This window comes from Dermacentor albipictus, chromosome 5 (assembly GCF_038994185.2).
Source record: "Dermacentor albipictus isolate Rhodes 1998 colony chromosome 5, USDA_Dalb.pri_finalv2, whole genome shotgun sequence".
NCBI classification, from domain to species: Eukaryota; Metazoa; Arthropoda; class Arachnida; order Ixodida; family Ixodidae; genus Dermacentor; species Dermacentor albipictus.
Window position 1 is genome coordinate 70,049,221 of NC_091825.1, and position 24,707 is coordinate 70,073,927.

The 24,707-nt window shown below is 45.5% G+C and overlaps 1 long non-coding RNA gene across 1 annotated transcript; it reads left to right on the forward strand.

Annotated features, from left to right (window-relative positions):
* The first annotated feature begins 13,552 nt into the window (after nt 1-13,552).
* Nucleotides 13,553-17,391, forward strand: LOC139060487 (uncharacterized). The gene is made up of 3 exons (XR_011514864.1): nt 13,553-14,823; nt 16,028-16,097; nt 17,196-17,391. It is a non-coding gene; the product is annotated as an uncharacterized lncRNA (long non-coding RNA).
* Nucleotides 17,392-24,707: the final 7,316 nt, after the last annotated feature.

A 24,707-nucleotide genomic window follows, 5' to 3' on the forward strand; every position in this document is an offset into this window, starting at 1 on the left:
AAAGCAAGAGTGGAACTGGAGCAACAGCTCACGGAGGTGTTGTTTGTTCTCTTCAGGAAGCGTAGGACTAATGTCGACGTTGCGTATAGATGGTTCAGCATTGTCGATTGCCTCGGAAACAAAACACTCGGTGACGTCAGCGATCGGGTCGGCGTAGGCGATGACAGTACCGGGGAAAAGGTGCCGGTGTTCGTAGCTGAAGTTCGTGACAAGAACCTCACAGTGGCCATCCTGGAGATCAATAAGGCTTCTTGCTACGCAAACACCTTGAGAAAGCAGTAGAGAGCGATTGCTTTCTGCGACCGCTTCACCGTGTAAGAGTCTGTCACATGCCACCTGAACCACGACACTTGCACGTGGTGGTAACAGGACAGCGTCGTCAACGACACGAAGAGGTGCTCGAGGGTGGATGGTGTTGGTCGTCGCTGCCGCGTTCTTTGTCGAGAAAGTGACGAGGCGTTGGCGAATGTCGATGATAGCTCCGTGCTCCCGGAGAAAGTCCATGCCGATGATTAGGTCTCGGGAACACTGAGGGAGAATGCTTAAGCTGGCAACAAACGTAGAGCCGCGAATCTGTATTCTTGCCGTGCACATGCCGAGTGGGGTGACGATGTGCCCGCCAGCTGTACGAACTGGCGCTTGATTCCAAGGCGTTGTCACTTTCTTCAAAAGGGTGGCCAGTTTTTCGCTGATTATAGAATAATCCGATCCAGTGTCCACTAAAGCAGTCAATTCGCGACCGTCGAGGAGTACAGGAATGTCCAAGGAAATTCTTTTTCTGTAATCAGCAGGTACCGTCGTCGTCGATGTATCGTCGGTCCGCGTACGCGTCAGTAGGGGTCCTTGAGCACGTCCAGACTGAGCGGCCTCGCCCCCGAAGGTCGCTGTGGTTAGTTTTCCCGGCGCGGGCTGGGCGACCGACCCCGCACCACACTCGATACGTACGGCGAGTCGGAGAAAACCGCCGCGGCGAAGGGGAGCTTGACTGGTGTCGAGTTGATGGGGATCCGCACTGTTGGGCAACGTATTGTTCAATTTCAGGAGGACGCTGGCCGAACCTAGGTCGCGGCGAGTTTGCTGAAAATCCGCGTAGTCCGAGCTCTCGATAGGAGCACTGTCGGTAGACGTGCCCAGCTTCGCCACAGTGAAAGCAAAGGGGACGGCGATCAGGCGCCCGCCACACGTCTGATTTCCTTGGGGCCTGTCGGTGGTCCTGGTAATACGAGGCCGCTTGGACGGGCTGTAGCATGGCCGGGCACGCGGTGCGAAGTGGGGAGGGAGGTGGGACAGGTTGCCTCAAAGCTTGCGCATACGACATGCGGGAGCTGTCAGTGCTTAGTGGTCGAGCTTCGGTGTTGAAGGGTGGTTCTCTTAGCGCTTGCTGGACTTCGTCACGGAGAACGCTGGACAAGGAGTTGAGCGTCGGCTGTGAGGGTACCGACAGCTTCTAGAGTTCTTCGCGGATGACGGAACGAATGAGCTCTCGAAAGAAATCGACGTGGCCCCCGAGAGCTCCGACAAAGTCCGTAGGTGAGGCAGCGTTCACTTGGCGTTCGTAGGATGGTGCCCGCTGCCGAAGCGTCTGTTCAATGGTGACGGCCTCGGAAAGAAATTCTGACACTGTTTTGGGAGGACTGCGCACGAGACCGCCAAACAGCTGCTCTTTCACTCCGCGCATCAGGTACCGCACCTTCTTTTCTTCCGACATGCTGGGGTCCGGCTCGGCGAAAGAGACGCGTCATGTCCTCGACATACATTGCAACACCTTCGTTCGGCATTTGTATACGGGACTGAAGATCACGCTCAGCTCGCTCCCGGCGATCAGGGCTCGCATAAGTCTCAAGAATCCGGCGTTTGAATTCTGCCCATGAATTTAGGGCATCTGCACGGTTCTCGTACCAAACACGTGCACCATCGTTAAGGCTGAAATATACGTTTTTCAGTTTCTCTGCGTCATCCCACTTATTGAACGCGGCAACACGTTCATAGTGGACCAGCCAGTCTTCAACATCCTCATGTATGGCGCCGTGGAAGGGATTTGGCGTTCGCGGGTTCAGCAGCGTACAATGAATCGGCGTTGGGCCTTCCATACCTGTTGGCGTGGTCGGAGCTGCCATTTTCTCTGGGAGGAGTCCAAACTCAGGGGCTTGTCCACGGATCCTTCTGCTGGCGCGGTGTACAGGCGTAACCACCGGTACGGGGCTGGAGCTCCTACTGCTCGGAGGGGTGTGGTGCATAGATTAAATTACCCGGCACCTCCACCAGTTTGTCACGCTCTAACACAAGAATAAGTGACAGTAGGATCAGCCAGAGATGAAAAATGCCAAGCACTGAGCGATGGTTCTCCTGCTGGCGCGGGATCTTCGACTTTGTCGTCTTCTTCGCCGTTTTGCTGGGCACGCAATGCTGAATGTTCGCTGGCTCAAAACACCAGGTGGCAATATGCCCCCTCCCCTCCCCCCCCACCCCATATTCCTACCCCAAGGAGATAACACCACATGTGCGCCCTAATCTGCTATGCGTAGAAATTGCACCACCTTTCATGTAAAGCAGGAGCTCCTGTGTCGCCTAGGACAGGCATTCTATACAACATCAAGTGACAGATGATCCTTCTATTTCGTCGTATTTGCATGTTTACCGTTTTCGTTTCGCCGACAGAGGAGTGATAGGAACAAATCAAATGCATGTCTTCTCGGTCGTCCCTCCAGCATGCCGGATGGTTGCTCCGGCACGCCGGAGACAGAATCTCTGCTGCGTGATCTCGGTGGGTGCAGGATCCGAAAAGGTGTGGGGCGATGACACTTCAAAGGATAAATAGGATGAGCGGCATGGAGAACTTCACAGGTCTCAAAGAAAGCGAGGCCAAACGCCGTTCCGGTCTTGTACCGCCCTATTGCTGATCGCCGCCGACGTCTGGTAGAGGCGCATTTGCGTAAAAAGCAAGGAGCATTGAAGTGGTGGGCGTCTTGAGCTCTCGCTTCAAAGTAGTGAAATCGATCTCGCCTTGCGGCTCCGTCAGATGCGGTAAAGGCGCTGTCGAGGGCAGAAACAAACATACTGGCATAGGGGTGGATCAGAGAGGAACTGGTAGCTGTCGAAAGAAAAGGACGACTGTCCTCGATGTGAAACGAGGAAAGCGTCTTCTCCTCTTAACCTTCCTGTTATATTCACCTGCATGCCTTTTTTCTTTTCTTTTCTTTCTTCCTTTATTTATTTGTTTATTTAGTTGTTCCTTCCTTCTTCCTTTATAACTTCTTTTTGGAGACCATGCGCTTTCAAAGCATCGGAAAGTCGACAAGCTTTTGTGATGGCTCTCTGCTCTCGTATCCTCCTCCGCCATCTTCGCATGCTCCTTGGGGTTTTATTTTTATTCCTCCACTAAATTTCAGATGCCGAAAAGTCTGAGAACTAGAAAAGTTCGATGTCGCCAGGGGCGCAGGAGCTGCGGTTTGCGCGACTAAACCATATGGACTGTTATTAAATAGCCTGTCGTTTTAGGAAAACTTTTCGAGAGGTGCATAAGGAACGCTACGGGTATTTTTGCAGATATTTTTGCCGAATATACCAGCAATATATACAATGAAATGAAAAATAAGTGGGTAAACCGAGGGGCCCAATTTTTAATAATCATATCATAAGACGCCAACAAAGAGACCAAGGACAACACAGGAGAAATTACTTGTATTTACTAACTGACAATAAAGAAATTATATATAATTGAAATTGAAAGTGAATGAAAAAACAATTTGCCGCAGATGGAGAACGATCCCATGTCTTCGCATGGGATTGTTGGTGCTTGACTCAACCAACCATAAATAAAAATGCTACACAAAGAAAATACAGAAAAATTAAAAGTGCAGAAAATAATATCATTACAATCGCCAATCGTGCAAGCGAGCATCTTTCAAGAAGCACTTTTCTTATTCCAATAGACAGAGTGACAGCTTGCTTATGCTAGAACACTCTTCCGTTTCCATTCCATCGGGAAAAAAAAAAACTTGAGTTTCATGGAAGGTAGCCGCATGTGCATTTCGTGATAACAATTTTATTTTTCCCTGGACTTTTATATTTATTTGTATTTTTCCCTTTCCTGTTTTTGATCATGTATGAGTTCATCAAGCACAAGTGTTTATCAGGCTTTCATGCTGTACTACTTTCTGGTAACCTTTATAAATCTCTGCATTTCCACAATAATCCTCTTAATTAGAAGTTAGCGTACCCCATTCTTACTGCTTCAGACTGTACGCTCTTGCAACATCGCCCAAATAAAAAAATATATGAGGTACACAGAAGCATCATAAGGGCCATTAAAGTGATTTGTTGTAGTGTAAAAAATAATGAAGAATAACCTGGCTGCAAACAGCACCAGACAACACATAGGACGAACAAGAAAACCGAGATGATTTAACAACCGAGAGTTTAGTGTACACGCCGTGTAAATGCGGGCTGACATGCAATAAAACGAACATACACAAAAAGGAGACGCAAAAATTTATGCGTCTTTCCCGACAGGAAATGCATCCATTTCTAACGGAGGCCATGCGGATAAGATTCTACCAGAGGTTTTAGATGTACAGCTGCCATAATTTCTCTAGGCAGCATAGCTTCCCAGAATGCTACTCCTTACTCCGCAATGCACGATCAAATGTCGAGAGCACATTGTAGAGGAAGAAGCTAGGATTCTGTGGCGATCGGCTGCCTAGCGGAATTATAGAAGCTGTAGATGCAAAGACGGGGGGGGGGGGGGCGGGAATCTTGCGTCGGCATGGTTTCTGTTACACTTTCAGTGTTGGATGCGTTTCCTGTTGGGATCTGTACAGATACGCATCAGTTTCTGCTTCTCTTTCTTGTGTAACTTCGACTTATTGTTTGTCAACCAGCATTTACTCGGCATGTTCAATAAACTTTTATTTGTTAGTGTGCCTTATGCTCGTCTTGGTCTCCAGCAGAAAAGTGTTCATTCTTTTCACAGCGAAGCTGAAGATGCCTAGGCGAAAGACTCGTGGTACGAGCACAGAAACCCTACTGCGGGGGTTTGAGCCATTCTTTAGAGGGGTATGAGCCATTCATTCGTCTTACGTGACGGACGGACAGATTTCTCGTTGGGTAGGCATAGAAATGCCTATGCATATAAGACACATACATTTATCTACTTAATACTGCAGGGAAGGGACACAGATGGGGAAGGGGTTAAGACAAAATCATGATGAAATATTTATCTCGCAGCAAATGTGTGGCGGGCCATTGGCTAAGCCGATAGTGAGGTCGTTTCTCTCTCGCACCAGAGTGTGCATGCAGCAGTCTCTCTCCGACTTCGCAACAGGTTCAAAAATATGTCCATGTATTTAAATAAATCAAATGTGCAGCCCCGGTGTGTCACTTGATAACTACAGTGCATACCCGAGTAATAAATACTACGATTAATGCATTACAAAACACAAGTGCCTAACATATTTCAGAAAGGCTTTAACCCGCTGCATTAGCACAATCCACCACTCATTGCACCCTCCATGATGGTGACTATGCCAAGCGCGATGTGTGACATTTCAGATAATCCATGTTATAAACCCAATCCAAACGTTTACGTAACCTCCTTACAAACGCAGACGTCACCCTTAATTGAGAAATACTTTTAATAAGCCATTGGAATTACCCCAGTGATAAACCCCAGGGCCGCACATTATAGGTTCGCTGGTTTGCCATTTGTATAGGGTGTATATGGGCGGTAATATTTCTGGTATTGTTTCTTAAGTATTCTATAACGTTGTGCCACTGACACATGTTGTTGGCCCAGTTGATGCATTGTGTTGGTGTTGCTTTTTTTTGTGCTGGTTTTTTTCTCTATGTTGTGCCCTTCTTCCTTTTGTAACTACTTTTTATTCCCGTTTACATAATACTCCAACCGTGCAGCTCGGGAACTGTATAAATGAATAAATACATAAGCACAAAGCAGAGGAAGGGATAGTGCGACGTGTATGCATACATCTGCATACACGTCGCACTATCCCTTCCTCAAGAAACGTCACTGTGTTGATGTCTCGTAATGTGCATGCATCTACATTAACTGCCGTTTGTATTTGGGTATAGTTTGTGAACAGTGTGGTGCATAAACATTAGAAGACATTAAGGTTGTGAGCTATGTGGTGCATAAACAAACCTTGCAAAAGATGTGATTTTGGATTGTTGAAAATAAGACCACTTGTATATAGCGCAGTTACTTTAACAGCATTTGATTCACCACTTCACAAAAACTTCACTTCGCATAGATTCCAACACGTGCATTGAATGTACAGTATTTTGCGCTTATTAATATGGTAATTAGTGCATGGCCACATTTTGTAGATTTGAAAACCAAGTTCAATAAAGTAGTTTGTTGTAACGTATATATAAAAAATGCGTACATCACTGCGATTGCAACACCAGAACTTGATACAAACACGCACACTATAGGATGCGGACAAACGCTCAGGATAAGCTCTAGAATGTTTGCATCCTGATACTTATGGAAGTGAACAGTTTCATTCCATGGCTGTTAATAAGGCGGAGAAAAGACCTTAACTCTGTTCATGGAAAAAATCGCATTGATAAGCTTAGAGGTGGAGTGATTGCTGAACACTTTCGCAATGAATAACTATAGCTTGCTATCGACATTGAAGCAGACTTTCGGCAGCAAGAAAAGGAATCAGTTTTTCTAGCTTTGAGCATTCAATTGCAGGGAATAAAAGCGGGCATAAAATTCTGCAAACATAGCCTCTTTAAGATTGCCAAATAGGAATAAACGTTGAGGCTTTTATTTGTACTTTCTCCGGCTGAAAGTTTGAAATGACTCCCATACGCATGTCGTAACAATGTTGATCTAATACAAGTTAACTAGCTTAAGACTTATGACTAGCTTAAGAAATCTGGATGATATCTATAAAAACAGCGAAGGGAGTATATTATCTAATAAGAATAATAATTTAATAGTAATATCTACTTCAACAAAACAGGCTAATCATGAGCGGCGTGCGAGTCTGAGCAGAAAGGTGAAAAACCCTATGGCAAGTGCGCCTGCCGTGGGCCTACGCTCCTGCATTATGGATAGGGTGTATTGACATGGTCTTCTTGCTAGATGTTCAGAGTGTACCACCAGCGCGAGACAGGGCAACAAAGTGGATGAGAAGCGAGCCGTTTACAACGCTATAGTACCAGATACAGGTTTTTACAAAAGTCACGGTAACTGCTCAAAAAAACGTTGATGTGTCGGCTTTCACGCCTTTAGAAATTATCGCAGAAGACTCCCATATACACACACACACACACACACACACACACACACACACACACACACACACACACACATATATATATATATATATATATATATATATATATATATATATATATATATATATATATATATATATATATATATATATATATATATCGTCACAGCACACGCACCTTGATGGACGAACCAGGTTAGCCCTAAGGCATAATTTCACAACACAATGGCCATTCATGTTCAGTAATCACACAGATAATTTGTAGCTTCATTCAGGGGCAGACGCGGGCTTTCAGGCTGGTGCGTGTTGTTGCGTTTGGAGCGAGAATATGGCTAGGAGTAGGCGCCGCATATCCGCACTCACGAGCGATACACATACAGCATTTCTCCAGACGCTGACGCTGAGCACGGTAGCACGACGATCTTGTTCGGCTGACCCGATGACTTCGTGGTAGCCGAATTCAGAATACTGCATATGCGGCGAGGTAGCTATATGAGCTTGTTAAGTCATGTAGACTGTTGTAGCGCAGGCAGAAGGAAAGCGTCTTAGAAGGCAGATGAGACAACACACAGCGCTGAACCAGCTGCGAACAGCTGTTTACGTGCGCCTTGTCTCATCGCACTGATCTTGAGAAATCGCCGTTGCGCACTCCAAAACACATACTAACTTCAATACGTTGTTAAATTACAAAACACGCATATTATATGCTGCTAAGAAAGAACAGTCAATAAAATAATTATGCAGCTTGTACCACGAAACCTGGCAGTAAGCAACCCTGGGCTTCGCACCAGTCGCACTGTTGAAATCGCAATCATGTGAAATGGGCCATCTAAAAATCGCATTGCGATGAGTACGACTGCTTCCATTTTTGTCATTCCCGTCGCAGCATGTGAAACAGCTTTAAGACGTCCCGTCCCACACGTCTGAGGGGCCGGCGCGGCTGCAGCAGTGACTGCTGCCGATGCATGGGAGGTGCGGTGACCGCGGCGGTGCTTGTGTCGACGAAGTGTGGTTTCGTATGAAACAAAATGTACGATTTCATAATGTAGGTCGTCCATGTATGCAACCCATGCATGCAGCCTAGAAGCTACGCTGGTAATCCCTCCCCACGAATTGTTTTAACAAGCAGTGCATAGTACGCTTAAAAAAGACGAGTGAAACGAAATTGTCTAACCATTAAACGAAAAAAGGGTGGGTACTAAACTTTCAGCGGGAGTGTTACAACGCACAAACACATAAATATACGGGCACAGACTATAGACCGGCCGCTCTGCCAGGTGGCAGGGTACGCAGTCATGTGGCACCTTCAGACACTTCGGGCAGTTTGTATGAACACCAATATATAGAGTAGCCGTGATGTCCTAAACAGGAAGCCAAATAATGGTCTTACAAGGTCGACAACCTTGCATGACAACATGTAACTGCTGTTAAACATTCTTGTTGGTCGCAATGTTCGATTCCTGTTACCACTGCGATATAGAAACGGGATGTAAAAAGGGCGCCTAATTATAGTGTCCAGTTTCTATTGCGATGTTAAAAGGAAATATGAATGCAATTGCAATGGCAGATATTGGTAATGGTGCCTACCGAGTGATGCAGGGACGTATCAGTAGCCGCCAACTGCTACAGTACATGTATGATTCTATCTTTTTTTATTATTTATAAGCGCTGTAGACACTTTTTCTGGCTTTACGCCCCCTGCTCTTCTTTCACTGTCGTAGTACTGCCCAATGGATATCCGTATGGCATTTGGGCCAACAAAGTTAGAGTGGCCTGTTATACTGAGGCTGTGTGCTCTCAGAAAAGGAATATTCCTGAATCACAAGCAACCTGCCGTGGTTCCCGTAGAGCGGTGCGCGCCGGATAAGAATTGCTAGTGTTCTTAAAAACCGTGAAGTGCAGGCCTTTATTATAGTCAGCGTTACACTGTCTGCATATGGCCTTTAAGTTCTTTATGCACATTTTGGAAGTTGATCAAGAACGGAATCTCTTGTTCTCTAGAATGCGTATAATGCGTCTCTCTAACGATGTCTTCTTTTCCCTGTATTTTGTACGATTAAGTTCATCACATCGTGATTTGGAATATATCTAAACTGCGTATATATTTAAAGTGATTGCACGCGCCCATGGCGCAACACCACAGGACGCAAAACATGTACCCAATGACAAGAAATGGCTCACTGAAAGCACACATAGAGGCGCAGTTTCGCGCTATAAAGAAATAAATATGTCACCCCAACGAGTGACAAGCACAAGCACTTTCGCAGCATTACGTCACCTTAAATCCTGCAAGGCAGCCATCACGTTGCGGCATGCATAAAGAAAAGCCCTGAATTTCCGCTTTGAATCGTTGCCCTATATCGCAAAAGCTTTTCGGGAGACGTGCATCTAGCGTAAAGACAAACCCTTCGCTTCGTGATTTTTTCTCTTCCTCTTGGTGTGATTTTTATACCTTGGTTCACAACCGTAACATCCCTAACGTCACGGCTGAGAATTATTGAGATCGCAGCTTCCTAGCGCGAAAGTGCTGTCAAAGAGCTTGCCTTTCCGAGAAGATGTCCGGGTGAAACAAGGCCTCGTGCAAAGCTCTGCCTTTTCTAGGCCCTCTAGCTCATAGACTTCTTTCTAGAGATTTATACTGGCATTTTTTTTTGTTTCCCACGTTTTTCTTTACCTATCAGACACATTTCCGAAATATACAGCGATCATGCGCAGGCTCAGATTTCTGGATTGGTTTCAAGCTATGTCCTCCAAAAGTTTCTTGGCTTCCGTAAAGGATTTGACGGGTGGTAGATCAACGTCTGCTAGATCCTGCTGCATTTCTTCCTCGATCCTAACAAATATGGACGATGCTCCCAAAAGTAAATTTGTTTGCTCCCTACTTTCGCGAACGTGCTTGTTATGGCACTGAAGAGAGATGCCCTGACAGCGCGTGAAAGATGAAAATGCGAGCACAGAACAGAGTTACCTGCACTGCTGGCTGCTCTCTTGAGCTTAAACAGGTCTGCAAGTTCGCTCAGTGGCTTACGTCGGCGTTCAGAGTAGCTTGACGCGTTTCACAAAGCCGAATAGAGTGCGGCACGCAAACGTTTCCCTGAGCAGAGGAAAAGTTACGAGTCATACGCAGTCAATTTTTTGAAGGGCGCACAAGCACACTGTCAAGCTTACCAGATTATTCCATGGTGCTGTACAGAATTTGTTTTTTTTTATTTCGTGCAGAGCCGGGGGCGTCTGCGCAAGGCAAAACCTCATTTACGTCGCGTTCAGTGAGAGCGAAGCGTAGAAAAAATTGTTGCTACAGGAACGTGATAGTGCCATGTGATGGAGCGCTCCGTGAATGTAAGGCTTAGCGACATGTCATATGTGAGGAAGCCGCGCATGCTGTGCAAGAGAACAACCACAAAGAAAGGGGGGGGGGGCGGGGCAGACGCCAGGAGGGTCGGTCTTTGTGAACAGCCTGCGGGCTTTTGTCTAACACAGAGGAGCGAGGCTTGCCTCACCTGGCGGTGAGACAAGCCCCATCTTATGCCTATATAAATATACCGTAAATCTGTACCGAGAAGCCTAAATCAATACTGTGCAGACCACGCTGTGGAATTGTACTCCTGTGGCACGCATCAAATACGTTGTTAGGAGTACATTTCCTTTTTAAAAAGAAAATATAGTTCTAGAATATTTGCAGTGGCAAGAGCTAAGTAAGAAACTATGGGGATGGTTGATCAATCTAGTTGACATGTGGGGGTTCTACCTCCTTCAGCAAATTATCCTAAAGGGTTCCTGGACCACCCATCGGTCTTGCTGAAAAAACATAATCCGCGGATACCCTTCCGCGCTGTGAGCATCTCTGCCAAATTTTGTAGTCGTGCACGGCGCGTGGAGTTCACAAGTGATGCGCTAACTTACCTTTCTCTCGAACGCTATCCTTTCAACAGAAGCCTACTCCTCACTCTTTCCGGAACGCTTTATTCCGTAATATAGAAGATTCCTAATACGGGCTCTTATTGGCCGATAGCTGACGTCTCTCAAGAAAGGTGTTTGGACCAGGGAACTTTTTCCTAATGCTAGCGTGCATATTTATCGACGAAGTGTAATAAACAAGCTGATGTAAATGAAAAAGTGCTTTCGAATTCCAATAATAATTACGCACATCCCGAAGAAGCCGGCTACCGTGTTGTCACGATCGGAATTAAACTTTGGCCACCATGATTAACGATGTCGTATAGCCGCTGGATCTCGGTTGTTTCGACTAGTTTTGAACGCTCAGGCTAGGTTCTAACCCACGCGAAACTTAACGTCAGACCAAATGCACGTTTCTCAGCGCGCGCTCACTCCTGGCCGCTACTGGTCAAACGCATTGGATGACTTATTGATAGCGCTTCAGAAATGCGCATGTGGCTACTATCTGTCCGTCAAGCTGGTGAAGGACAAAGGCGGTCGGCACTATGTAACGCGGTCAGACTGGAGCATATGAACGTGAGCACGCACTCAAGCCCTATCGTGCACAAAGCAAACGCTGCGCATACGCACCACAGTTACATGTAGCTGCTGCCTCCTAGGTAGCGTGGATACCGCCGTCACCGCGTGGTGCCGCCACGAGTCCACGGGTTAAGCGCACTGCGGTGCATTGAGGACAACCGCGTTTGCCTTACGTCGGAAGTAGTGTCCTGTATGGTAACATCCGAAATCAAATTTAAATTGCGCGCCATGGTGGCGTTCAGTAGGAGGAGCTATGTCGGCAAGCCCTGCTATGCCGTAGCCTTCGCAATGCAAGGCATTGAACAAGGAGAGGAAGCACCGCTAAGGGCGTGTTTGACTATGCCAATAACTGCGCTTGTGTGTTTCCAAGTGTTTTTGAAATTGCCTATTTCACCTTCAAATGCCTTTATCCACTTCGACAGGAAGTAGTTCAGGGTCGCTTTAAAATTGGGCTGAAAACTGCACATTATCAAAAAACCTAAGCAAATGGGGGAGGTGCTATAGATCCTCCTTTGGAAATTAAAGCAAGCATCCCAATTTGTTATTCTATTCCTCTAGTTGACCTATATTAGACAAGTGTTAAAACATATTAATAACAACAACTTAAACTAGATTATTTGACCATAATAAGAAAGTGCTAGGAAAACCCCAGGGTACAATATGATCTGGCATTCACGAATTAATATTATTAGCAAGATTTTATGGCGGCTTGGATGGCCAGCATTAACCAAATGCGAAAAAACAGAGGAGACTGATTTAGTTTCTCAATGTCGAAAAAGCTGCTTAAATGTCAAAATCTTCCTAGATATTGTTCTGAAGGAAAGCGTCAAGCATTGGCAGTGTCTACGCTTCTATGTGAGCTTCCTTAAAGAACAACACTGCAATAATATTTTTTGCCTTTGCAAGTTTTAAAATCGAAACATTATGAAATTTTTATGGGAACATATTAAACATTAAGATATAGACAATAAAAGTGTGCCTAAGTATAAGTACAGACTGAACTCACTTCAGCGGTTAAATGGCTGGCTGCAGAATGTGGCAGCGCCCATAGCTGCTACCTCACGCTAACCGCTAGAATCCGCGTATGATTCTCTATAGCTTATTTACCTGGCAAGCGGCATGATCATGCATGCCCTCATTGCGTTGTTAGCCTGTGCTCTTGATGGCGGCCAAGTCGGCCAGAATGTACATTGAAGGTCCTTATGAGCGCCAATGAATACGCCGCCACCACGTCTGGTAGTTCGATCATGCCTGAAGATATTGAAGTTAGGGAAAAATGGCAATATTTCAGAGTTTTCTATTGTAGAATTAAGCCAAGTTTCAGTAATAACAATTAGGTCAGACTCTGTTGTGTCGGCAAGATTACTGAGAGCGTCAAGCTTCGGAAAAATGCTTCTAATGTTAGTAAAAACAAACGAAAAACAATTTTTCTTGGAGTTAGCATTGCTGGGGCCTAGGCATTTAAAGCACGAGGGACAACCTTTTGGGCGTTGCGGTCAAACGTGTAAGTTTTGTTTCCAATAGTTAGCTTGTCATGTCGGAGCTTGAATGGTTTCTGTTGTGTCTTGGCGAATTCGACTAAACGCCTTCTAGCTGTTAGAGTGTTAGGAGAGTAATCTTCTGAAATTCTATATTCAGTGCCCTTGAGTTTCCTACCCTGTGAAAGAATTTGTTCTTTTACTTTGAAATGTGAAAGTTTCACAATAATTGGCCTGTTGCTGTTTACTTTGAATTTGCCCAAACGGTGGGCACGTTCGATGTCCACCGACTGAACAGTTATATTTAATTCTTTACAGCATAGATCTATTATTAATGATTCTGACTCGGCCCACGTTTCACGTTCGCGATCTGTTAATCCAAAGAATACTAGGTTTGAGCGTCGCGCGCGGTCTTCCGAGTCGTCCAGCCTGGCCTTAATCAACGATATATCTTTTGCATTTTGATCGGCAAGCGTCCGGATATCGTGAACTTGTTCTTTTATTACTACCAGGGATGCGCAGTCTTCTTCAATTTTGACAAGGCGGTCTTTAATCTCCTTTATAGCGCTGTCGCTCTGGGACAGCTTACGTTGCAGGGATTTCATTTCTTTTAGTAGTGAAGCTTGGCCAGATTGAATTTCAGTCAGTGCGGTCATTATGTCACTGGATGTTTGCGTTTCGCTTGCACGGGTGCTTGGACCTGGGTTTAACTCGACGTCTCCGGAGAGTATTAGTAGTTGATGAAGGACACGTGTACAATCGAAAGCAATATAAATACAACACTGTGGGCTCGGCAGCACAACAAGGGCCATATAACGAGTACGTCGGCCATACAATGAATACTGATAATTTACCTGCAGAACGAAAAGGCGTCGCAGGTAAGCGGCTGTTGTCATGGCTGTCGTGCCACCGAGCCCATAGAATGCCGCGCTGCACGGTGTCACACTTATATAGTCCTGGGTGAAAGGCGACGTTATCTGGTGGCTTGATAACGGTAGAACCAGGGGGCGCAGTTGTAAGAGCCAAGGTGGTGGCTCGTGAAACGGATCTTCGGGTGGCGATGTAGCAGTCCCTCGTGGTGTCGGTGGGGTGCGCTTCGTCCGGTGTGGCAAATCAAGGTCATCTGCTGCGTCTGGCCAAGCCGGGAGCCAAGAGACCTCCGGGACGTCGCCAGCGCATCCGTTGTCGCGTGGTCGAGGGCTACACCAGAGCAGAACCTGCAGAACGAAAAGGCGTCGCAGGTAAGCGGCTGTTGTCATGGCTGTCGTGCCACCGAGCCCATAGAATGCCGCGCTGCACGGTGTCACACTTATATAGTCCTGGGTGAAAGGCGACGTTATCTGGTGGCTTGATAACGGTAGAACCAGGGGGCGCAGTTGTAAGAGCCAAGGTGGTGGCTCGTGAAACGGATCTTCGGGTGGCGATGTAGCAGTCCCTCGTGGTGTCGGTGGGGTGCGCTTCGTCCGGTGTGGCAAATCAAGGTCATCTGCTGCGTCTGGCCAAGCCGGGAGCCAAGAGACCTCCGGGACGTCGCCAGCGCATCCGTTGTCGCGTGGTCGAGGGCTACACCAGAGCAGAACCTGCAGAACGAAAAGGCGTCGCAGGTAAGCGGCTGTTGTCATGGCTGTCGTGCCACCGAGCCCATCAACCTCCCTAGAAATTCTGTTCGTCCTGTGTAATGCCTCTTACCCACCCACAATAATCGCAGTCTGCTATCGCCCCCCTGGTAATGATCCTAACTTTGTTGCAGAATTCCACGAAACATTGCGTTCGGTAACTGAATTGCATCACCACTCTCCGATATTACTGTTCGGTGATTTTAACTTCCCCGCCATAAACTGGACTAACCTAACATCAGCAACTTCGCAACAAAGTACCGAAAGCGATTTTGTTAACTCCTGCCTAACCTTTGGATTAACGCAACTTGTCACTGAACCTACACGTCAAGGTTGTAATTCTTCTAACATACTCGACCTCATTTTTGCTTCTGATCCTGACAAAGTTTATGCAATGACGCATTTGCCTGGTCTTAGTGATCATTCTATAATCCATGCATCGTACTCCTGTCAGCTTACACAACCTACAAAGATAACCAAAGTGATCAAACTGTATGACAAAGGGAATTACTCGGCAATTAACTCGGAACTCGCACATTTTGCTACTTCATTCCACACCAGTTTTTTGACACGTTCTGTCGAAACTAACTGGCTGCTTTTTAAAAACAAAATGCTCGATGTGTTCGCGAGATACGTACCTGTTATCACCCTAACCGAAAAACAGTCATCCCCATGGTTTAATATCACACTAAAGCGTCTTAACAATAAAAAGAAAAGGCTTTTTCGTTCGGCTAAACGATTTAACAACGCAGGCGCATGGAATAAGTATTACCTTGCAGAAAAAGAATTCGAAGCTCTAGCAAATAAAGAAAAACGCACTTTTTTTTCCCGAACGCTGCCGTCTATGTTAAGAAATAACCCCCAAAAATTCTGGAAAGTTATTAACCCTAATAACTCCCAGCCATTAGCTCTGTTTGACGATCAAAACCATCGTATTCCCGATTGCGAAATTGCTGAACAACTTAACCGTACTTTTTCTTCCGTCTTCAAAACTGAACCTGTCAACATATTACCTCGCTTCCCTCTTTCGGATCATGCAGTCATGCCTGATATTACATTTTGTCCTTATGGTATTGAGAAACTAATTGATTCATTAAAACTTACATCATCGTCTGGCGTCGATGAAATAAATGTTAAAATGCTGAAAAACACTAAAACAAATGTGAGCGCGATGTTATGTGCTATTTTTCAGCAATCATTGTCATCAGGAGTGGTGCCGGAAGACTGGAGAGTAGGCAAGATTGTTCCAGTCCCCAAAAAAGGTCCTCCATCGTTGTGCTCTAGTTATCGCCCCATTTCACTCACCAGTGTTTGTTGCAAACTAATGGAGCATGTTATTTACTCTCAGATCGTAAACTTTTTAGTATCCAATAACGTCTTCCACCCAGCTCAACATGGCTTCCGTAAAGGTCTTTCATGTGACACCCAACTAGCTTTATTTTTTCACGATCTAAGCTCTAACCTTGACTTGAACGTACCTGTAGATGCTATTTTCTTAGACTTTGAAAAGGCATTTGACAAAGTTCCACACCAACGGCTACTCCTAAAACTTTCCCGTCTCAAGATTAATCCATTTGTACTAGACTGGATACGTAGCTTCCTTACTAACCGACAACAGTTTGTATTTGCTAACACACAGTCATCTAAAAGATCTTCTGTCCTTTCAGGCGTACCACAAGGCACAGTTCTCGGACCACTACTCTTTCTAATTTACATTAATGATCTTCCTACTAATATCACTTCTAACATTCGATTGTTCGCAGATGATTGTGTAGTTTATCGACGCATAACTAACACTTCAGACATGCATTTGCTCCAAGATGACCTAAAACGCATTGAATTATGGTGTAACAAATGGTTGATGTCTTTAAATACTAAAAAAACCTCACTAGTTTCTTTCCATCGCAGACAGCATCACCAATCAGGGAAATACACCATATACGATGCCGAAATCTCATCCGTAGACTCGTATAAATACCTCGGCGTAACATTTTCAACTACCCTAAATTGGTCACAACATGTCATTAACTTAGCCAATGCCGCGAATCGAACCCTCGGTTTTCTCCGCCGGAATCTAAGACTTGCTCCCCCATCAGTAAAATTGTTAGCTTATGTTACATATGTCCGCCCTAAGTTAGAATATGCATGCTCTGTCTGGGATCCTCATCAACATAACCTATCTAATACACTAGAATCAATTCAAAACCGTGCAGCCCGGTTTATCTACTCTGAATATTCTTATCATGCAAGCGTGTCTGAACTAAAATCCCGTGCCGGTCTTACTAATCTAGAATCGCGACGTCTTATTTCTAGACTGTGTCTTTTTCACAAATTCTATCATTCACCACTCCACATTTCAGCTATACTACCAGCTCATCGTCAGTCCAGCCGCATTAGCCACAGCAAAGCCGTGTATCCTCCCCCGGCGCAGACTACCTCTCATCTACGATCATTTTTTGTGAAAACCGCCAGGGACTGGAACGGTCTGTCTGCCGACATCACGCACCACTCCGACACTCATCACTTCAAGGCTGCTCTAGAATCACTGTTTGTTAAAGCCCATCCCTCATGTAATACCCCATCTCTGGGGCCTTTGAGGTATAATAAATAAATAAATAAATAAATAAATAAATAAATGCTATTTTGTCTCTGCGCGTATTTAGCTTTCGTGTGCATTTTATTAAGCGCATGTGCTGGTATCATATTCTGGTTGTTGTACATGTAGTTATGCAAGCGTTGTTTCTTTTTGGTAATATATTGCATCAGAGCCATTTACTTAGCTCGGCGCTGAAATCTCCTAATGTGGTAACTCAGTAATGGTCAAGGTAGACAACAGTACCGGTAATAATATAGTGCAGATGCAATTCACTTGTTGGAATCTACACCAGGCGAACCATTCTTGCAATGGTCATATAAATTTTGTAAATCTAACTGAAATTTCTAGAGTCCCCCTTATTTTCATCTGATGCAATGCGGATTCCTGTGCTATTGTCTGCTTATGCACCACACAGGCAAGACGTTTAACGTTATGTAATGAATACATAGCTCGACGAACTCGCTCAAACGTCTGCTCACAAAGACTTGGATCGACCCGTGAGGCTGAGTTCGCGAGAGCCTGGCTGAGTAAAATTTTTGTTAATGTGAGTCAGAGCAAGCTCGGCTGAGTAGAATTCCGACTGAGTCTGAGTACGCGTGAGTTATGCTGAGTAGAGTTTCGGGGAATCTCCGTACACATACACATAAATAACATCGTATAAAAAAATCTGTGAGCTGCTGCGTTTGATAGTTGTACAAGAAGAAGACTCGGATACACAAATGTCATGCTGTCTTAGTATATGTTACAATTTGCATAATACTTTAATTAAAGGAATTTGATGGGGTAATGACATGATATGGTTATGTGAGTTTATGCAGTAATACATTAATTTGCAAACTGATTAGTGACTTTGCTCCTCTCTTATTGGGCATAGCTTATGCCTCGTGGTACGGCTGATCATTTCATTAGCTGTGAACGTGCAAGAACAGTGCGAACTTGAAAGGTTGCTGTCGCTCCCAGAAAGGGATACAATGGGGTCTTTTCACGGCACAATTTTGATTTGCTTTTGTTTAATGTGTTACCTACTTTTTATAAAAATTTTTATAAAAACAACGAGTTTGTCTGCTTTCCACATTGTTGCTTGTGTTTTACAGGAGGTAGAGAAGCAGGAAAAGGCAGGAATGTTTATAGTGAAGCAGCTGCTTAGATTACTTTTATATGCTACGAACAGCATAAACACAATGTCAATCCCTTGAAGTAAGGGCAATATGCAAACACCTTTTAAAGTGAAGGGTAACACAGGTTGAACAAGAATACAAAATCTAGAACAAATTGAAGGCGTATTGGTGTACGTGCAGAAAAGAAAGTTACACATATAAAAAGAGAAAATACTGTTTAAATAGTGCTTAGCGTGCACTATAACGATTAAAAAACAAGTTAACAATGCGGTTTATTCCTAGTCAAAGGGTTAAATATGCTACTGCAAAAATTAATAACGGTATAGAATTTGCGCGATCGTTCCACGAGCTTGGTAAACGATCATGCCTCGCAGCGGAAGTGACAGAACCTATAAATAAGGTAATTCACTGGGAAAATACCCGTTAAGGCCGACACGAACAGGCTGCAAGATAAGGTTGGCGCCTATAGCTGGACGTTGAAACATCGGATACTATGCTGTCAAGTTTTATCCCCACGACACAGCAATTGGCCGCAATTGCACATTCTTTAAGTTCCTCCATCCGTAACAGCTAACGACGCAACAACTCCGGCGAGCTTTCGTATAGCGCAATTTGCTCGTACGCCACAAAAAAGATAATTGGAAGGACATCCGAAGGTTATGTTTTCTCGTGAGAGACACTTCGTAGTATTTATAGCTAGCAGGGTAAATAACCAAAAGCCACGAAAAAGTATGTGCTATCAGCATCCAAAGGTAACTCGACAAAACTTTGCCTGGTTACGAACATAGCGTGTCAATAAACACATAGGAATTACAGAAGCTGCGGGGTTTCATATGCCTTGTTCAGGTGTAGGTGGTTGTACGTACCACTTTCGCAATCCACAGCTCCACTCAATTACTTGCACTTTTCAGGGCTTGTTGAGCGACAGACGCCACTTTCCGACACAAACTGCGAAATAACTCTCGTGGGCCTCTCCGCAATTACGACTGGAAAACGCAGCAACCGGTTCGCCGCACGTCGTCACGTGCGCTAACCGGTTGGTCGCAGTCGCAATGAGGGGGTTGACAACTGCGACTGCGATTTCCGTAGCATGCGAGCGAAATCGCACCATCTGGAACAGGCTTAGCTCTAATAGACCACCCTTTATCCGCCCTAGCGATAACATGGCTTTCACAGCTGAATTCTTTCGTTGTGGTGTCAACTATAGGCTATCGGTTACCGCTGTTTACCCTAACCTTTTACGCTGGCCCATTGGCCCAAGTTGGGTATATGCTTGGACCACTACATATGCGGCCATGGTCGTGACACCGTCGCGGTCGCTCCAGCTTCGTCATTCGAGCTCCTCGACCTTTCTCTCTTCTCGCTGTCGTCCTTACGCGGTCCCAGCGCCTCAACTTGTCTAGTAGCTTGGGCCGCTAGGCACGGTCTCGTGGTCGTAATGCAGTCGTCGTCATTTCCGCTTTGCCACCCGACTCTCATCATGCCGTCACCACGCCATCGTCATGACGCTTTCGTCACGCTTTCGCAGCCATGAACTTAAGGAAGGAGGAGGAGGAGGAAGAAATAAAGAGAGAAGGCAGCGGAAACTTAAGGAATGGGCCGAATCACAGTCAGGTTCACAGCACCCTATTACCCAGCAGCTCATGGGCTAGCTCAGCGAGCTATTGGTGGCATCAAACATGACATAAATATGTATCCAGACTGCCCCTGTGGACGGAAGTGCTACCTTGAGGAAGCGGTAGCTCATAATAACCGCTCCAATACAACAGTTCTGGGATGCACACCGCTCTTTGCTGCTACTGGGAGTCAAACCTGTTTACTAGGCGATACGTTTCTAGAAATTCAAGTAGTGCTGCAACTGGCAGAAGAGAGAAAAAACGAAGAGAGCGAAGTTAAGTACCGTAAAACAATGAAAAAGAACTTTCGTAAAAAAAAACACGACGACACAAAGAATATATACGTTCGAGACTTCCTGCTAGTGAAAAAAGGGGTGTCCAACTCGGGCTCAAATCACAGAAAGCCATTCTCTGTTGTAAAAACAGCAATACTGCAGGAAATCCTGAGGACGTTTTGCTATGTAGGACATAAGTGCACCACTGAACCAGCTCTAAAGCAAACGTATTCAAATACCATCACAGGAGTGATGAAAATAAGGGTAGGGTTAGTGAAGCGTGCTTATACAGTTGAAGAGTAAGCGGGCAAGACAGATTCTGTAGTAAGCGGAATTGGGGGGTGGAGGAGAAAAAAGAAGTTAGAAATGCTAACATAAAGTGTAATCGGCTTATTATGTGTCGGCTTGTTACAAATGTATTTTGTTCTCTGCTTCGTTGTGTCATATATGTCAATATGTCACATTGCACGTAAGTTCCTTATTAAATGCCTTTCAAATGGAGGTTTTCCTGTAAAAAAAATGGCTGTGGCTTAGGTAAGGTTAAGCCCAGGATGCGAAGCATACTAGCCTTTATTTTAGTTGTTGAACCACTGTTTAGCCTGGTGAACTGCTGTTGCTTGGCTATATTTGGTTCGGCTAGACGAAGAAACAACTCATGCGTTACTCTGCTTCGCCTTCAAGAGTGGAACGCGACAGTGTTCCCGTCGACCCGCCAAGGGGTGTAAGACAATGAGCTACGGCGCAGCGACTACGCGCCCCGCATTGAACGCGGTGAGCGTCGAGCAACGCAGCGTTCGGCGCGGCAACGAAATGTGTGCCTGAGCAAGCGACGCACGCCTGAGCCTTAGAAACAGCTCGTTTCTAAGGCAACACCGCATTCACTAGAGGCGCTTTTGTACCGCTTTGAAGCATCGTACTCGTGGCTCAGTGGTAGCGTCTCCGTCTCACACTCCGGAGACCCTGGTTCGATTCCCACCCAACCCATCTTGCAAGAGTTGAGCCAAAGCCACTTCTCCTCTGTCGTGACGTCACGGTGTCACGTGGTATTGAAGGCGACACCGCCGCGCCTGAGGAGCTGGTTTGAGCTCTCGTAATATGCTTCGCATAAAAACAAGGGTGGACAAAAAGCCGTTAAAAAGAAGCCGGTAGATCCAATGCCCTCTGGAAATTGATGATATGGGAAGAAGTGCGCGGGGTGCCTCCCAAGTTAACGAAACCACTATGAGAGCATCGCGACGTAGGCGGCTGTTTGATGACCTGCATGACATGCATCTCAGGACAGTAACGTCATGATCTATCATTCATGTTCGTCATATACACTTGTGATACTACGCCAATTTTGGTATATACGAAGACGTAGGCGGCTCTTTCATGACCTACAGGACAAGCATGTTATGACCAATCATTTATGTTCAACATACACCCTTGTCCGAATATGCCAATTTTGGGACATGCTAAGTTAAAGAAAGACAGACAGACATACACAGATAGATAGATAGATACTGTTGAAGTGCAAAGTTTCGTCAAGAAATGCTTCGTATTCAAAATTTGCATTTGCTTAGAGATCGCATTTCTCGTTTTTGCCCAGCCGCTCAAAAATTATTCGCTAATACACTCCCTACCACTTTTATGTTTCGCTCACAGACAACTAACTCTTCATTCCATTTTGGAGGTTTCCCTGACACGTGCTCTGCTTTATCTCACTCTCTCATTTGCCTTAGGCGTCTCCGCTTCGTTTTTGCCGCATTGGACAATAAGTAATTAGGGATGCGGCCTATTCTGTTGAGAGAGCACATTTTTAATCTTGATCGCAGACTTGGCGGCTTTGTGGACTTACGGCGCGAGAAAACGCATACTAGGTGCACACGTTCGCAAGATCTGTATTTCAAATTAATGTTCAGCTGCTCGCCATATTAGCTGCTGTCTGAACGAGCGCGGTAACATTTTATTTTTCATTTTGCCTCGTCTATGCGTGGAGTGAGGATTGGATGTTCGATTGCTGGAATGCTTTGAGCTTATGTAGAAGGACTAAATAAACAGCAAAATAGAAATGTGGGTGTAGTCTGAATTCACGGGACACCAATCAATACAAGTACGCTTGGTTGTTTACATGATGGAAGGGACAACGGTTAAGCAAAGGAAGCGATCGTTGAGGATAGCAAACGATGTGTTTCCGCTGTACACGATGTTGGAACCGAGCTAAACCTCAATAAATGAAACAATCAGAACGGGAGTAAAGGCAGAATAATTCATTATACGAACATACGTTTCGTCTATCTGAAAGAAAGAAAAGCCAAACAAGGTGTACTTGACTTATAAAAGCATTCTGCTGGTTCAGAATTCAATATACGGCGGCCAAGTGGCGTTTTTGTTAAAGGATAGTACCTATTCGTTTGATTGGGGAATACAGTATTCCACTAGACCTCTCCTATGGCGTGACACCAGGGCTTCTTCTATTACGATTACATGCGGTAATTGGCAGAAACAATGCTGCGAAGCTGAGCCCCTGCCATGTTCTGTAGTGAGACTCTAGCATTGGGAACTTGTATTGATAGGGGGCTATTGGGGCGACGGTGCAGCTGTTCATCGGAGTACTGCGACGATCATTGCTGTATCCGCTTCTTCGATTTGCTCTGTGAGATCAAACGTGCGGGATAAGCACTGTTTAATTTGAGAAAAACCATAGGGTCGTTCGGTGGGCCACGGGCGTGGCTGGATTCTTCAGTCCATTGCGCCACGACCAAATGAAATGAAGGTAGTAGTTTGAGCTTAGTAACATCACAGTAGCGGAAAGGCTGACCTGCACAACGCAATTTGTTGCCCGATACAATCGCGGTGACGGCAGTGGCGGGGTGCGGCGGTGCTCTAACGCCCTCCGTTGCGAAAACCGACTAGGGACCACTTTCTTGGGCTAGTAAAAAAGAAAGAGTAAGAAGAGAGAAAGCCACATGTGATTCGTCCAATTGTAGCAGAGTTCAGAGTAATCTGAACAACCCCGGCAATTCCGGGCATCGCACACGCGCAGTGTACTGGACGAAAATAGAATACACATAATATTTAAAAAAAAAGCACAGGACCACGCCAACAGCTTTAACCGCTGGGCGCAAATTGGGAGTGGCTTATTTGATAATCGCAACGACGAGCGCCCGGCTGATCGACTGTGAATCAGCAGTTTCGTTGCAATTGTTGGGCGTGCAAAGAGAGGTTCAAACGCGCTTCCAGTACGTGCGCACAGAATCTCAAAAAAGCGGCTTGTACCCTTCCTCCCCTCCCATACAACTTATTTTGTCCGATCACATTGTCGTGCGGTTTTGCCCGGTGCCACTAAAAGCCGAAACGTAGTTTTATTGCTGCAGTTTTCGCAATCTGGAAATGCTGATTTTCAAAGAAAACTTCCCGCTTGCGAAATATGGTAATGGACGGAAATTTGGGCATATGCAGGCACAGGCCGGACGTCCTTAATCTAGGGTCGCCTTAGTTAACGCGTCCGCTTGCGCATTTGCGTGAAGTTACGCGGTTGCGTTATGGTTTGCTGCAACGGACATTGATTTTTTATAGGTGACGTGTACAAGCCCAATGCCTTTTCAGGGGCCTTGGTGAACGACAAGAGTAAAGGTAGAAATTAATCTCACTCTGGCCAATGTTCAAAGACCTGCTTAACTGAAGGGCTTCAAGTAAGGCGCAGCAGTTTGAACAACATGGAATAGTTCCGTTCTTTTCGGAAGCTCACCTTAAAAAAGGCGTCCGAAGTAATTTATTTCCTTATGAAGATGGTACGCCATGCAGCACGCCCTTGCCTGTTTGCTAAAAGATGATGAAATTGTGATGAAACCGAATATACGGTCGTGTACGCGACCAATTTGACCCTCGCGAATACAACCGCGTTGTCTCAGTGGCTATGATGGTCGGCTGCTTTAAATTTGTATGAGGTCGTGGGTTGAAACCCGACTTTTCGGGCCGGTTTTCTTTTAAAGTAAACTACAGGAACGTGTATCTTTATGCTCTAATGAACGTTGAGAAATCTTAGATGATCAAAATTATTCTGTGCCCTCGACTACGGCATCCCCCATTGTCGCCTGTGCAGATTCAGGATGTTAAAATCAGTGAACGAAAACTACCGATATTTGACTGTGAAAAATACGTCAAGCAATTGTTTCTCGTGCAAGGTGTCTGTGCTTTGCCGTCTCAACATCTGGGAAATCCATAGCATAATTAGGTACCTTATACGGGGGTGGCTGATATCGCGTACACCAGCGTGCCAATGTGA